Source organism: Passer montanus, unplaced genomic scaffold, assembly GCF_014805655.1.
Source record: "Passer montanus isolate IOZ18808 unplaced genomic scaffold, ASM1480565v1 scaffold122, whole genome shotgun sequence".
NCBI lineage: Eukaryota > Metazoa > Chordata > Aves > Passeriformes > Passeridae > Passer > Passer montanus.
Genome location: NW_024358945.1, coordinates 667,386 through 683,281, shown reverse-complemented (window position 1 = coordinate 683,281; position 15,896 = coordinate 667,386). Strand labels below are relative to the sequence as shown.

The window sequence follows — 15,896 nt, the reverse complement described above, 5'->3', positions numbered from 1 at the left end:
AACAAATGCAAATTGGCAGGCAAGGTAAAAACAAATAGGAAAAGGGGAGACCCCTCTGAACTGACAACCCCAAGAACCATAAAGGGCCTCCAATATTCCTTCAGAAAGGCTGCAGTGGCAGGCACAGCAGCACCACTGCGAGAAGGGGTCTACTTACAAAAGCTCTGGAAGCTGTGGAGTGGGGTAGAGAGGAGAAAAAGCCTGAAAGGAACATCCTTCCCTCCAGGAAACTCGGAGGATGCTGCTCCCCTTTGGAGGTTTTCTCCCAAATCTGCCCTAACCCAGGACAGCTGGCTAACATGCTGACCACTGCCTGAGCTCAAGGATAAAGAAGCCTTAATGGAGAGAAGTAATCATCCATTGTGTTTGTTTATTTTACCTCCTCCACCACACACTGGAACCTTTTTTGTTTTTTCCATTACCAAAACCATCCCCCACTGAGAGGCCTTTGTGATCTAAAAGGGGCAGAGCCCCTCTTTCTTAACACTGGCAAATTTATGTAGGAAGATTCATTCAAACACATCTTCAAATAAACATTTGACTCTTCCCCTCCATCACACTCTCCACACACTGCCTTCAAAGAGACTTAAAAATCCCCATTAAAATGCCCTCGCCTGCCCTGCTTTTACTGAGATGTATCAGAACAATTTAGCAGTCTGGGGCACACATTGCCACCAAAGTCCAACTTCAGATGACAGCAACAGGCCCTGAGAAGAATAAACACACGTTACAGTGAAGTAAACTGGCTGCTATTGCCATAAGCAGTGGCATAGCAGCTTTCTTGGAAAGACTTCTTCTACCAAAAACCCTGCTGGGGATACAATTAATTATACTGCAAGTGAATCTGAATCCAGATGTTCAGTCTAAAACCCAGGTCCGAAGGCTCATGAGGAAAGTGACCACTGCGTGGGAAATGAGGCATTCCAAAGGCACCACTGGCCCCCAGGAAAAGGAGGATTCTGGATTCCTTCAGGGAGAAGGTGCTGAGCACCCCAGAAAATTAACTTACAGGCACCACTGGCCCCCAGGAAAAGGAGGATTCTGGATTCCTTCAGGCAGGGAGATGCTGAACATTCCAAAAAATCAACTTATTTCTTAACCAAAAAGGAACAACAAACTTCCTTACTTCCCACTTTTTTTTTTTCCTTCTACACTCCCCACACATATATCAATTTTTGGTTTTCCTACAGGAGCTACATGGATTTGGCAGTGAGAACACTTCAGGTGTGTAAAAATCAGACCATTTTGACATACCTGAATTGTATGTAAAAAGGGCAACAGAAAGCCTTCTGATCTATCTGAAGGCAACACCAGAAAGAAAACTTCTTTAGTGGAAGATGCCTACAGTCACTCTGTGGCATAGCTGCTGCAGCCAAAGCAACTGATCAGGAATAATTACAGTCACAATAAACTGGGGCATGGGGAAAATTCATGGATTCTTCAGCACCACAGATTAACAAACACCTGGTTTCACAGGCTAATGATAATTTACATTTTCAAGGTGAACAGCCACAACTGGCTATAAAACACAACAGGAAAGGTCCACTACCCTGTTTGTTATTTGAAAAAGGTAGTAAATAGCTTTTGATTTGGGTAAGTGGTCACCTGGCAAGTTCTAGAGCTGCTGAATGAAACCTAGGAGAAAGGACTGACTGCAATACATCAGAGAAATTTATTTCTGGAGTACAGCAGTGGCCTTTGGCATTGCTGATTGCCAAAGAAGCACAAACACTGGAACTCTGACCAGACTGATTGCTCCTCAATGCCTTCTCTGCCTCAGGATGGACCAGGAAAACCAGGACTCAGCACTAAGAATTCAGAAGACAGCAACGTCCCGTGTGATCCCACATAATTTATTGAACCTTTCTGGCTCCCAGCTTTTCTATTTTTACATAAGAGATAAGAATGTTTAACTGCCTTTATAAAATGCCCTGCAAGCTCAGATTTTCCCTTTTTTAAAGGAAATATTCTATTGGTGATTGCTGCTTGCATTGCTTACTTGTATCATTGATTTACCCTGTGGGTTTGTGTGCTCTGACACTTCAGTGATGACAAAAATTAAGTTCTCTCATCAGCTACTGCATTTTGAAGCTGCAGAACAAAGTTTCACAGAATCACAGAATATTCTGAGTGGGAAGGGACACACAAGGTTCATTGAATCCAACTCTCAAGGAACTTCCCACGTGGAGTCCTGCCAATAGACTGTAATAATGTTTTGTTTTAATCTAATGACTATATTTACATTAAAATCTATTGAACCCCCTTTTCTGGGCAGTGATAATTGAAACAAAACAACCAAACAAAAAAAAACCAACCAAACAAACAAACACCAAAACACCACCCCCAAAAACAAAAAAAATATCCCCCCTAAAAAACCCAACAAAACAAAAAATAAACAAAAAAAAACCCCAAAACCTCCCTAAACAAGCAAAAACCCCTAAACCCAGCACTCAGCAGGAGAATGTCACTGCATCCTTTCCCTCAGGCCCAGTTTCACTGGCAGGCATTTCCAGCAGTCTGTAAACCCTCCCTTGTAAAAGACTTGCAAAGGTTTTTACCTTTCTCCTCTCTTCTCCCTCATCCTCCATCTCCATGCCTGCTCTACAGGGGATGATCAGAAAGTGCAGCTGTTACCAAGCTGCTGACCTCACTCTACCTCCTTCCCACCCCACATGACAGGAATATAAAGCACAAGCCAGATTTTAAAAGATGTTAGAGTGCCAAAACCTTAGTTTGCTTCGCTGCTAAGATAATTTCAAATATGCTTCAGATATTAAGATCCCTACAGATTTCTGAAAATCTGACTGGGAGCCCATCTCTGTCTCCAAGCACCTTCACAGATCTGTAAACCTCATCTTCCTCCTCTCCTTTCTTGTACCAAATTTATTAGCAAACATTCTATACTTGCACCACCCTTTTCATCATCCTTAAAAGCACTTACAAATACTAATTACTCTTCACATATCCCTTCCCCTGTGAAGTAAATAGGGATTATTATCCCCTCTGAAGTAAATACACATTACTAACTCCTTTCTCCAGTCTGAGGATACACAGAAGGGGCCTTAAGGGGTCTGCACACCACAAAGTGAAGAGGAACTACTGAAGCACAGACACAGAAGTTCTCCATCCTGTGCTCAGGCTGTGACAATCTAAATCTCACCCATCTATTTGCAAATGATACTCTCAGCCCAATTGTTCCTCTCTGCTGGCTGATGATCAAATATTTAATGCATGCCATAAAATGAAAATATGAACTCTACAGCAGTGCCTCTTATTTGTCATGCCCCATTACTTAGACAGGGTGGTAACGTGTCCACGTGACAGTTTTCAATTTTATTATAGTCTCTATTTGCTCACTCACTTAAGATGTTTAAAGAAGAGTTGTATGGATTATCAGGCAGTCTGAAAAGTTCAGTTCAGAGCTCTTCAAACATATTCATTTTCATCTTATTAGCACAAGTAAAGTAAAAGCCTTAGGCAGGTAATTTACCATCCAGTTTATCCAAAGGGACTTCTAAAGGAAAAGTCAACCTTTGTAAATTGTTGGTGATAATCTCCAAATTGATCATTAATTATCAGCTGCTACTAAGCGTTTCTTCCATCAGCAGCACTGTGAAAATAATAGATTTCTCAGAAAATCTACCATTGTTGTCACTGCCACCTGTGCAATCAGCCCTTATTAAACCCAGCAAAGTTCCAGGGCAGGCAGCTGCCTTGCTAAGGGAATTCTGTGCAGCCACTGCACCTTCCAGGCAGCTTAAAAAATAGTTATCCACCAAAAGAAAGCATTCCTTATTAATGTTATATTTTACATTCTTTATCTTCCCATGTATAGCAGCAGCCACAATTATTTTAAAGCCATTCAACTGTACTTAATAAAGAGGAAATTGTTTTGTACTGCCAAAGCCAAGCTGACATAGACAAACCTTCACCCTTCCCTCTATGATTTTCTTCTACTGCAAGTCAATGCTTATGACCTAAGAGCAAAACTTTGGAAAGATCATTCCAGACTTGGTCTGTGAAAAGGAACTCTGGAGCAGACCAAGTGTTCACCATCTCAGGTCCTCACACAGAATCAGAGCAGGACCTTTCTCTGCATGCCAAAATCCAATTTGGCCTTGTTGCAAATATTCTGATAACTGCCCTGCAGGATTGCTGAGTATATACATTAAACAGAGTTTTCAGAATTTTGGGAAATACTGTGGCCAGAGCACAACACCTGACACTGCACAGCTCCTACCTTAATCCCCTTCAGTGGGCAGTCCCAGCTGACTTTGCTGGACAGCCATGGATGTCACACACCCCTCACCTTCAGGGTGACCAAACACACCTGGCACTCCATACTTTGAAAAACAACCAGGATCCCAAACAGGAGCACAATAAACTGTGAGTCTGACAACCATTTAAGTGAGTACTGTCACACCATAGTGAAAAGGAAGCAAAGAATTCACATTGGAGAGAAGATAAAGGCAGACAATGGAATTTTTTTAGAAATACAGCATCTGGAAGTAGTATCCAGAAAAGGCTGCATGGTTACAAAGCACATCAGTTTACTTTAGCTTGAAGATGTCTACAGGTAAAAACACCCTGAACCAGGTGATGGGTTGCAGGTGTAACACAGCAGCTGAAGCCTTTTACACCTGAGAATGGCAGCTCCAGCAGCCCTGCAACACATTTCCCTGGTTCTGTACAACCTGAATGCAGGCTAGCTCCATAGCTGGGCAATCACATCAAGAAAACACACACAGAGTAAAAGAGTTCTGCTCACATTTAACAGACTGACTGCTCACTGGGCTCGTGACCTCTGTCCACTGGCAGCAACTGCACACTGAGCCCTGATAATTCCAAATGCAGTGGGATTACAGTCATAAAGATGGAAAAACACAACAGCACCACAGCTGAAAGAACCATCCCTTAAAGACAGTTTTGCTCAGATACTCTCAAATTCACATAATTTAGGTTTACAGTTGCAGCCCAGGAGCTCTTAAATAATAGATATGCAATTTCTAGTTCAAAGGGCAGGAAGCCTGAAATGGAATAGAACCTTCCAGAGAGATGAGACACAAATCTGGTAAAAAAGAAGGGAACAGACTTGTATTTTTATCAATGAGATGGTGCCAGGGAACGGGCTGCTGCTCCTACAGGAGCCTGAGCTATAAATACTGTAATCTTGAGTAAAGAAAACAAAGGAATCCATCCAAACTATTAAGGTGTGCTGCTGTTCTGGACAGGGGTAGTGCCAAATCACCACCTCACTGAACAGTCCTGAGCACTGAGAGCCAGAGAACTGCCTGTCACACCCTGGGTTACACTTTCAGGACTGAAAATAAATTAAAAAAAAACAAAAAAAAACCCCAAAAAAAACCCACAAAAAACCCAAACCCACACTCACAAGTGCAAGTAAAACACAGTTTAGGGAGAGAAAATAAATGCTGTGATGTGATTTACAGGTAATTCTTTTCAGGAGAACTACACCAAGACTCTCAATGTATGTTTAATGTTGGAAACAAGAATTGTCATCAGCAAACAATTTAATAATCCAGTTACAAGAGCAGTAACAATTCCTGGGCTGGTAATGAACACTATGATATCAAAGTTGTCATCTCTTAAACAGAATCTTGGTTGATTTTCTGTACATGAGCAGTCCTGATTAATTCCATTGTGCCCTCAGTGTGTTTAGTGCCTGTCTAGGTACGGGAGAAGAGAGCCTTGCAAAGGTCTCTCTGAGGATTGAGTGAGCTTTGAAATTCTAACTTGGGCCACGTTATATGAAATAGAATCCAGCTCACTTGCCAGGAAGCAATAAAAGAGAACTCAGTGAGCCTGCTCATGTGAATACATCTTAGCAGAATCAGGGCCCACTCGAGCCACAAGGGAGGAGAAACTTAAATAAAGCATTTCAGTATAACCATTCTTTCAGCAGTTCTTAGTCTGTATTAGCAGCTAACATCTGAGGAAAGGAAAGGTTTGCTGCTTGGCAATGGTGTGGTGTTAATGTAACACAATCTGTTAAATGAAAAAGCAAAATTAATTCCAATTTGGTGTCTTCACATTTCACACTCCAGAGACTCTCATGGACTGAATGAAAGACAAGAAGGGGAAAAGAAAATTTAGTGATTTAAAAAAAAAATTAATTGTCTATTTCTTTGCATTTCACCCAATTAAGTCAAGAGGAAATCTGAGGAGAAAATAAGAAAGGTCTGTTATTTTTGTAGGTATTTCTCCCCATGTGGCTGCCTGTGTCCATCTTTCACTGCCCACTCCCCCTCTTCCCCTTGTCCCCTCCACAATTCAAATGTTTAGCTTTCCTTCATCCTCACAGCAAGCAATGGATTAAGCAGAATTATTTACTGCTATGCCAATTAGGGATGAATTAATTACAATCTTGCCTCCTGTCCCTCGAAGGTTGCAAGTTTGTCTACCAAGCCCAACGTGAACGGAGTGAGCTGCAGAGCTCAAGCACCCAGGAGTCTGCAGAAACCAACTTTTCCTCCTGACCTATTCAGGCCTCTCTCTGCACTGGGGGGATTTGATTGGAGCTCCTCTCTGCAGGCCAAAGCAGAGCTGAGCTCCCTGGGACTCCAATTCCCAGGACCATAAAGGGGGCAGCAATAACACCTATTTTTCAGGGGCATTGTGCAAGTTAATCCCTTAATATTTGCAAAGCACCTTGAGCCCAAAGCACATGGGGCACAACAGAAGCACAAAGTGTTACCACCATCAAAATAAACTGGGGCATGTTCCAAGCAGACTGCTCCCTGGACCTCCACTCAGGACACTTCTGGTTTCCAGAGTTATATGCACACACTGTCCAAACCAAAAAGCTGGAAAGCCACACAAGACTCTTCTTCCTCAGCAGCCCATTTTTTCCTTATTTATTTTTTTTCTGAAAAAAATACTTTGCCATATCACCCAGCACCCAGCAGCCACATTCACATCCAGGCTAATTATACACTGAAGGACAAGCAGCATCAGGATGATGATAGCCTACAGAGTCAAGGGAAGGCCTAGGCAAACAAACAGGATCATTTCCTCTGGTCTCTCACTTTTTTCCACCTGGTGATGAATCTCAAAACCTGTACAGCCATGCACCTTAAAAAGACTAAAGCAATCTTTGTCTCCCTTGTTTCTCATTTTTACTACCCCTATATCCTTCCAGCAGCACCCTCCCCAACCTATAAATTACCAATCACACCTTCCCCTTCACCCTGGTTACAGAACAAAATGAAGCAATTCTGAGTGACCCCCTGCCACCACTTAAAAAACCCAAAAGAATTAAAAAATAATCCAAGAACAAGAGCCAAGGGCCCAGTGTCATGCCACCTTCCATTTAAAATTCCAAAGAGGGACAGAAAGCAGGTAGCTGTGTCTCTCACACAAGCTCACCCATGCAAGCAGTCCCAGCCCATCCCTCCTGTGTCAATTCCTTCTTCCACTCCCTTTTCACTGCCCAGCAAGACCATGGATGTTCCAAGAAGGAGCATTCCACAGCTCAGGGCCAGGCTGGATGCAGCCAGACCCAGCAGTGCCATCCCTGCTCTTCACAGTGGGGTGGGAACGAGGGAACTTTCAGGTCCCTTCCAGCCCAAACCATTCTGGGATTCTGTGAGGCCAAATGACCCCCAAGAGTTAAAAATTCCTTTTGACTCGAGCAAGATGCCCAACCCTGCAAAGATCCCAGCACTTCCAGCTGACACTGATTGCAACAGAAACTCTGGACATTTAATTCTGAGCCTTACAACATAAATTACTAACAGCTCCTCTTTGATTAATCCATGGTGATTGTCTAGAGACCCACACCCTGTCAGTCTAACTGCTCTGCTGTGCTAGTCTGGCATCACCTATGACATTATAAAGGACATTCTTGTGCAAACAGAACATGAACCCAAATATCACTTTCTTCACAGAATAAATGTAATGCTGCACATTTGGTCAAATCACTATATAAAGTGGTAAAGGAGGCACCCAAAAAAAGTACACCACGGACTTGATTATAACTCATTTTTTTTGTACAATCATTCTGAAATTCTGGTTTTTTAACACACCAAAAGTTGCCACTATCTACCTAAAGGAAAACATTTTAGTTCAGGTCTCTGCCATGATTTGTTCTAGTCTGTTTTTCACATCTATATAGCTTGTATCATTATTGACACAGCCACATGAGTAATAACACGTATCATGCCTCTTTCTGTACACAACTCATATAAAGAAGAATAGGGTAGTTCAGCCCAATGACTAATTATTAAGGGTATATTTTCAAAAAACAGAAATCAATTGCACATCAGTCACTGACTGTGGTCATTCATTACATCTGTGCTGTAGATCCTGCTCTGCTTTATAGGAGACATGTCATTACCAAGAGGCAGTAAGGAAATACTGCAGAAGCTGTAGCTTTCTGAATGAAAAATATGTTAGTGTTTTGCAAAGTACAACAAAAAAGATGAAAAAAGTCACACAAAAAAAAAGGAAGATGGAGCAAGTAACAGTGCTGGTTTGCTGGTTGAGTGCCATACTGTTCCAATGCAGCTCTTTTGGCACCCATTCCTCATACAAACACTCCTAACTAAACACAGAGATTCTGACTTGAGTATCTAACCACCATGGAACACCCCAAATGCAGATGAAGCAGTTTTATAACCGAAATATTCACACACCTAGCAGGCATATAAAATTTTCAAAGTAGGATAACAAGAAATTTTATACACCTACGATGTTAAAGTGCCCTGGCCATAATGTGTTGCTTTAATTGTATACCCTTAATAAACTAAAAGAAAAAAAAATCCGTAAAAGGTCCAAGCTTTCAGTGGACTAATGTCTATTGCCTGAAATCACGCAAGAAACAAAAATAGGTTGTGTAAACAAAGTGGAAACAAAAACAAACAAACCAACCAAAAAAAAAAAAATCAAAAATTATTTCAAACCTCTCAGTCAGCATAGCTGGGGAACCCAGGAGTTCAGCCTGCCCAGCTGGAGGGTGTGAAGTGACAGCATTAATCTCCTCTTGTTCACTTTCTGAGTGCCTTACCTCAAGAGCAGATGTGGAGAGGAGTGAGTCCATGGCCCTCCTGCCTCTATCTACCTACTTGGACATCCTTCAGTGACTGCAGTGCATAACTGTCAGGTGTTAACCACGTCCCATTCCCTACCCCACAGCAGCAGCAGTTACCTTTTTTATCTTTTAGGTAATACTGCCTACATTTCACAGGACAAAATAACAAAATGGATTATTAGCCATGTGAAAGTGCATCCTGCTACCCACTGAATTAGCAAGTAATAGGGATGCTAAAAAAACCTGAACAACCCGACGCCAAAATAAACACAAACAATAACAAAAAACCTAAACTATACTCAAATGGCCCAAAATCTATTCTTTAACTGATGTCACGTACACCCATTTCAGCGTTTCACAATTGCTTCTTCATTCCTGACTCATGAAATCATTCCAAGGGGACTCCAAGCTATGCTGTATTTTCCATGTTTCACTTCAATAAAATATTACAAATACGTTACTATGTAGCTGGGATTTTTTTCGGCAATCATCATAACAAAGCAATGTTTTCATAATACCACCACAAACCACATCTATTACCTCACACAAGAGCACAATGTTTTGGCCATGCAGTGCAAATAGTAGGAACAACCTCAGCATCATCCTCCAAAATAGTTCTTTGAACGCATTTCCACAGAACAGTAGCGACAGAAGCCCTGCCACTTCATTCCCTCCAGCCCAGGGAGGGTGGGAGGAAGGCACGGAAACAAGCACTGCCCTCTCCCATCTCTGTGCTGGGAAGAGGCTCTGGATCACAGTCATCCACAGCCAAATCACTCTGGAGTCAACAGGAAACATTCCAAAACCTGGAGAAACTGCATCCATCGCTTCACCTGAGCACTCCAGAATAAGGTTTAAGAAAAGCAGGCTGCTTAACCTTCCTGTCTCACATGTCTTAACCAAGTCATGGTGAGGGCTGGTGAAACACCTAAATCATACCAGAAACATAAGCAGTGCCCCGTTTTAATGTGAAAATGACACTGAAAATTACAGCAGAAAAAATTGAAGATGAGGTGAAAATTCTTTTGCTCATGGCCTGATGCTTTAGCAAGTCCAAAACCTACAGAACTTCAAAGGAATCAAAGTCACTCAAAGCCTAACAGAGCTGGCCTTTATTTATGTGTTCAATCTACTATATTCCTTCCCAGACTTTACCCAAAATGGTTTCAAGCAACTTACTGTTAATAAGGATTAAACCTACTTAACTGAAGTATTTCCAGAGATCACATCACTATCAGGCCTGATTAACAGGTCTGGAAGCCTACAGCAGCGAGGCTGCACTCCTCATATATTCTAAATATGACTTTATATTTGTATTCTGGATTCCTTCTCAGCGAGAACCAGTGCATGCAAAATAAATTCCACAATCCCACATCTTGTATACAAAGGGCATCACACATATCCTGCGACTTAAGCTATTCTCCTGAAATTATCTTAGTCTCACACAATCACACTTCAAATACCCCATATGTCCACTTTGGTTATCCCTCCTTTGAAAAGCTAATAAATGTAATACTTAGATGCAACTGCATTTCATCTAGAAACAATTATCTGCAGTACTTTGTGCCAGGAAAGGCATCAATAGGCATCGTTAACAACACTTCCACTTTATTTTCTTCCCGTCTAATGGGCCCAATCCAACACCCAAGCGAAGTCAATGAGAGCCTCACAATTGTCTGCAGTGGGAGCTGGACAGAGCCCCACGGTGGCACATGAATGTGAGGTTTGTGCAGGGAGGCCGAGTGACAAGCACAGCCTCTGTTCATTCACACCACGACACTGCAAAGGGAGAGGAAGAACAAACTTCCCGGGATGTTCCCACTACCCAGAGCTGCTCGAGAGCCAGCAATAAAAGCTCTGGAGGTGGAAGCAAACACTGCTCTCTGGACTTACTCAGCCCTTGTTCTCCTTTCTAAAGCTGTCCACAAGAGCTGAAAACTGGACTGACACAGGCACCTGGTAAAATCAAACATTTACCTGCTACTCTCCCCAGGTGTTTCTAAAATTAAAAAGCACAACACAATACCCACCCCTGGTGCTACACAGAGCCTCCTATTCACCCGGGTGGTTTTCATCTCAAAGGAAAAACAGGAGATCTGCACAACAGTTCTCAGCTACAATGCACTTGTCTTGCTTTTCTGAACTCTACCTGATACAGGGTTTAAAAACCACAAACAATTTATTTCAGGCAATCACTTGGATGTTTGACACAGATAAAAATAAGGAGAGGGAAAAATGAGCTCTTGTTTTCCCCTAAAATACCCATGGAAGGGGTGTATTTCCAAAGAGACTGCATGAGCCAAACGATTAAAAGCACTCACAAGTGCCCCATAATTCTAAAAGGACTCCCAAGTGCTTTGTACTTGCTGGCTCACATTGCAATGTTTTCCCAAACAATTTTTGATTTCTTTATGAAAATCATGTTCTCTTCCTACACGCACGCTCATGCCTTCAGCGTTAAATATAACACCAGAATCTTTCAAAGTACAGATGTGATGCTGTGGGAGATAAGAAATCCTGCTCACTTCTGGTGAGCAGCAGAAAGCACTCTGGGAAAGGCTGACAAAATAGGTCACCCAGCCAGAGAAGGGCTTGCCTGGCTGGCGTGTGGTCACCTCGTGCAAGGGGCAGTGATTGTTTGGGGACACGTGGGGACACCAGGTGATCCAAAAGCTGGCTGGGTAAAAGGATGTGTGAACAGCGACACTGCAGTGGCAGGCAGCCAGTGAGTGCTTGCTTTGGGGTAAGTTTGGAACATAAAAAGGCTTGGTTTTGCTGCAATAAATGATGTTCTTCCAAGAAAGAGGTCTGTGTGTCTTTGTTCCCCATTGCTACATTATGCAGCCTTCGAAACGTAGGACACAACTTTTTCCTGGAGACTTTCAAATCTGTATCTGTCTGGGGCTTCCTGGAAGGCACAGGATGCATGCAATGCTCCAAGGGATTCCCAAAGTCCTGCACTGACAAGTGCCTGATCTCTGGAGCGACACAGTCAAACACTGGCAGGCTGATATGCCACTGCCATTTGGCACCTGCCTACTGCAAACCCCACTTTTATTTGGGATTATGGAAAGGCAGGGTTTAAGTCCAACCATTAAAGCTGGTCATTTGCATCCAGGTTTAATGCAGATGCAGCTGTAACCTGATGGCATCACCAAACTCACTGAAAATCACAAGAGCATCCTCCTCTGAAAACCAGCCTCTCTCCATCTCCAGCTTTCCACAGGTCAGAGGGCTAAACTTAGTGGGAAAGGTGATGGAATGCAGCAGTTTCCTTAAAACCAACACAAAGAGACCAGAAAGAGACAACCAGAATTTCAGTGGTGGAAAAGAAAGAAGAAATTTAAAAAAGAAGGGAGAGGGCAAGATATTTGCTCATCTCGTATTTAGAGCACTGGGGAAACTCAGCCTTAACAGCGTAAATCAAATTAAACATTTCAGGGGTCTGGCTTTAAAAGCTGCCATTTTAATAAAAAGGGGGACAATTGGAGGGTTGTTTAAAAACTGTAGCTGCATTCTCCTACCCTCTGCCTCCTCCTTCTCCCAACCCTTCCTCCCACACCACCAACTGCCATCTCTAATTTACCTTGCCATGCAGTCACTCCAGAAATCCCTCCCAACCACAGAGGACTGGAGGAATCTACAGAAAATAAACTGACAATAAATACGACTATATTACCTAAAGGGAGGAGGGGAAGCAACGAAAATTACCAAACTGTTGACATTGGTCAAGAAAACTTTCCCCTCTAAAATTTCAAAGAGCACGAAGGCTGAGCAGCAAAGGTCTCATTATGAATTGACTCAAAACTGGGTTTTTTACAGAGCTCCTTCTCCCCCATCCCTGAATACAGGAGCCCATTCTTGTGCAGTGCCCAACGGCAGATAGGCTGCTACTTCCCACTCCTGAAGAAATCCATGTCATGGCACGCAACAAGATGAGCTCTCCATCAGTCCCATGGTTAAGCAACTCCAGTGGAGCAGCTTCAGGGAGGCTTGGTGACACTGTGGTGGCAGAAATGGCTTTCTTTCCATCTGGATCATCACTGAAAGGGCCTCAGAGCTTCCTTAAACTTAACAGGTTTATTGGTTTAATCCCTACCTCAGAGAATAACAGGACCGCTCATAAAAACATTGCAAGTGGGGAGAATGTGAAAGGGAAGCAGCTGAGGAACAGAAAGGATGGGTATAACACACAGAGAGGGCTGCAAGTCTGTCTTCTTGCTGGGACTGAAGTAAGTTAAGGCTTATTTCACACACATTTTTTAAGAGTTGGATTTTTGCTGTCCACACATCACGATTCAACTAAAACTACGCAGAAGCTTTTAAGTTTCCAATATTATCATAATTTTATCCATAGAAATCCAACCTTATCTGTCTTTCAGTATCTCAGACCTTCTCCACAAAAAGCCAGGCTCAGGCTAATAAAATGCAATAGCTAAAACAGCACTTTCTTGAGACCCTGTAACCACAGAAAATTAGATTTTTATTAAAATGAGAACGTAAATATCCATCAGTCCTTTCATTCACCCTCCTGACATCTTGGGAGCAAACAATCCAGCTCCACCTATAAATCAGCAGCACATTTACTGAGGAAAGCACCCAGAAACAAGATGAACTGACATCAGCAGCTCCCCAGACACAGCAGCAAGGAACCCTCAGCCCTGTCCAAAGGTGTTACCAATGCAGGACTAATGTGATGGCCAAGCACAGAGGCTTTGGCACATGCAGGAGGCTGCACTTTTGCCATCTTTTTCCAAACATGCACCTAAGGGAAAATACTATCAAGCCCTTTCAAAGAGGGACTTTCAAGGAAGAAAAGGAAAGAAGAAACTGTTTTGTCCTGCATATTTTAAGGAAAACTGCTAATAAAGAGTGAAAGCTCCACAGATTATTTCTTTTTCTCTTATGGTGGATTTTCCTCTGCTTAACTTAAGGGTAAAACATGAACTGGTAAGAGTACCAAATTCCCACATACCCAAATCTTCTAACTTTCATAATTTATTTTCTATAGCTATACATTTCATAAATAGTGTTTTACCAAAGGTTTTAGTCAGCCTCATTCATTCTCAACCTTTAAACAGATAAACTGGATCAAAATGATTGTAGTATATTCCTGTAATTTATGGCATCAACTTTACTTTCCACCACTGCACCACTAAAGGGAGACCGTGGTCCTGATTTAAAGCTGTAAATTCCGATCAAATGGGAAAGTGTTAAATTCAGAAGAGCTTTTGGTCCATTAACTTCCATGCTGATTTGACACGCTCTGCAGTGCTTGGGCAACAGACTCTGCCATACAACGTATTCCTAAGCAAACAGTGCTTTGTGTCATAAACCATCTGGGGTGTCAGTTCCAAGGGCCACTCATGTAGGCTCCTCCAATACACTTGGAAATGCTGAGGTGCAGAACAGAAACTTCTCCTCACCACAAAATATCTTCTGCAGGGGTAAGGGAGATGCTGCCATCAGAGAAACAACGGCACACACAAAATTTTGGCTAAGGGTGCTTTTTTTCATTAATCCACCGAAGAAAACCACTGGACAAACAAGCTTTCTAAAACACTGGGATTTTTCTAAGGTGCCAATGAAAGTGATACCCTTCATAATCTGGACAGTGCTCCCTTTCATATCAGAGCCTATAGTTGCAAAGCTAAGTGCCAAGCAGATGGTTGAAATCTGTTTTGTATAAGAAGTGTGTGCGCACACGCATTTTTTTTTTAGATGGAGTTCTTTGTATTCATATTCAGGCCTAGGTTCTAGCCATCAAAACACTGGCACTGAAGCAATCATTAGCTGCACTTTAGACAACTGGCAACTAAGGTATTCACAGTTCCCCACAAAATGTTCAGCTAATACCTCCCAGATGTATAACTAAGGCAAAAGATCATCATCTTAAATTGGTATCAGTGCTTTGGATGGCCTTTCAATAGACTGCACATGTATGTAAAAAGCTATTGTATTTATCTCCTTTTAAAAATAATTCTCTGTTATGCTCTAAGTGTTTATAGCATCTTTTAAAACACAGGCTTCCACATCAAATTCTACCCAAATACAACAGCAGAAACTCCATTAATCTTGTTTTCATCTTCCTAAGAAGCATCTAGCAGGAAATTCTGTAGGTAATTTTAAGACAAAGACTTTATCTTTCTTATCTGATAACCATTTAGCTTATTTAAAAAGTAAATATAAGATAGGCTCAGCTGCTCTAGAGGAGTCAGTTCCAGACAAGATGAACCTGTTCCTGCTGCCCTGGACAACTCATGCACGTCACCTCAGCAGAAGGCACCTCAGTCAGTTTCTAAGTGGGTTGCTTATTACCACAAACAGCAAAACCAGAAATGCTTACCAGCATGGGGCTCTGCTGTCTGCCTGGGCTTCTCATGGAATCAGTGAACAGGTGACAATAATTTGCCTGGTGACAAATTAACAGAGGTCACACTTTTGAAAACTGGGGTTATCAAACACACGTATATTTGGAAGAAGGCATTTTTGTGTAGCAGTCCCTCTGTGGGCCTTGGTGGCCACTACTGGGAATTAGTACCTTAGGAAACACACAGTTTCAAAACAAAGATTGATTTTCTGTGCAGTGCCAAGTCCACTAAGGGCCAGATGTTAGCTCTGGCATAATTCAGGTAAATGTTCATCATGGCCATTCAGATCATTCTGATCTGCCAGGCATACTTGTTTTTTAGGAGAAAAAGACAGCTAGCTGTCATCAAAGCACAGGAACACGGAATTCCCGAAATGCCCAGATCTGCTGAAGCCTGCAGAAATCCCTCCTGATGCTTCAGAAACTCTGGTGACATTGCAACCCATGGACGTTTGCTGCAGTTAAGGGAAGTCAGGT

At 42.3% G+C, this 15,896-nt stretch overlaps 1 protein-coding gene across 14 annotated transcripts in view; it reads right to left on the bottom strand.

The window, feature by feature from the left end:
* SOX5 (SRY-box transcription factor 5) overlaps positions 1–15,896 on the bottom strand; it is a 607,462-nt gene that overhangs the window by 251,792 nt on the left and 339,774 nt on the right. Inside the window, exon 2 of one of the 14 annotated variants that reach the window (XM_039698243.1) lies at positions 15,396–15,461. The exons of the other annotated variants lie outside the window; for them this stretch is intronic. The gene's annotated coding sequence lies outside the window, so the exon portion shown is untranslated. The remainder of the gene's footprint in view (positions 1–15,395; positions 15,462–15,896) is intronic. 14 annotated transcript variants of the gene reach the window in all.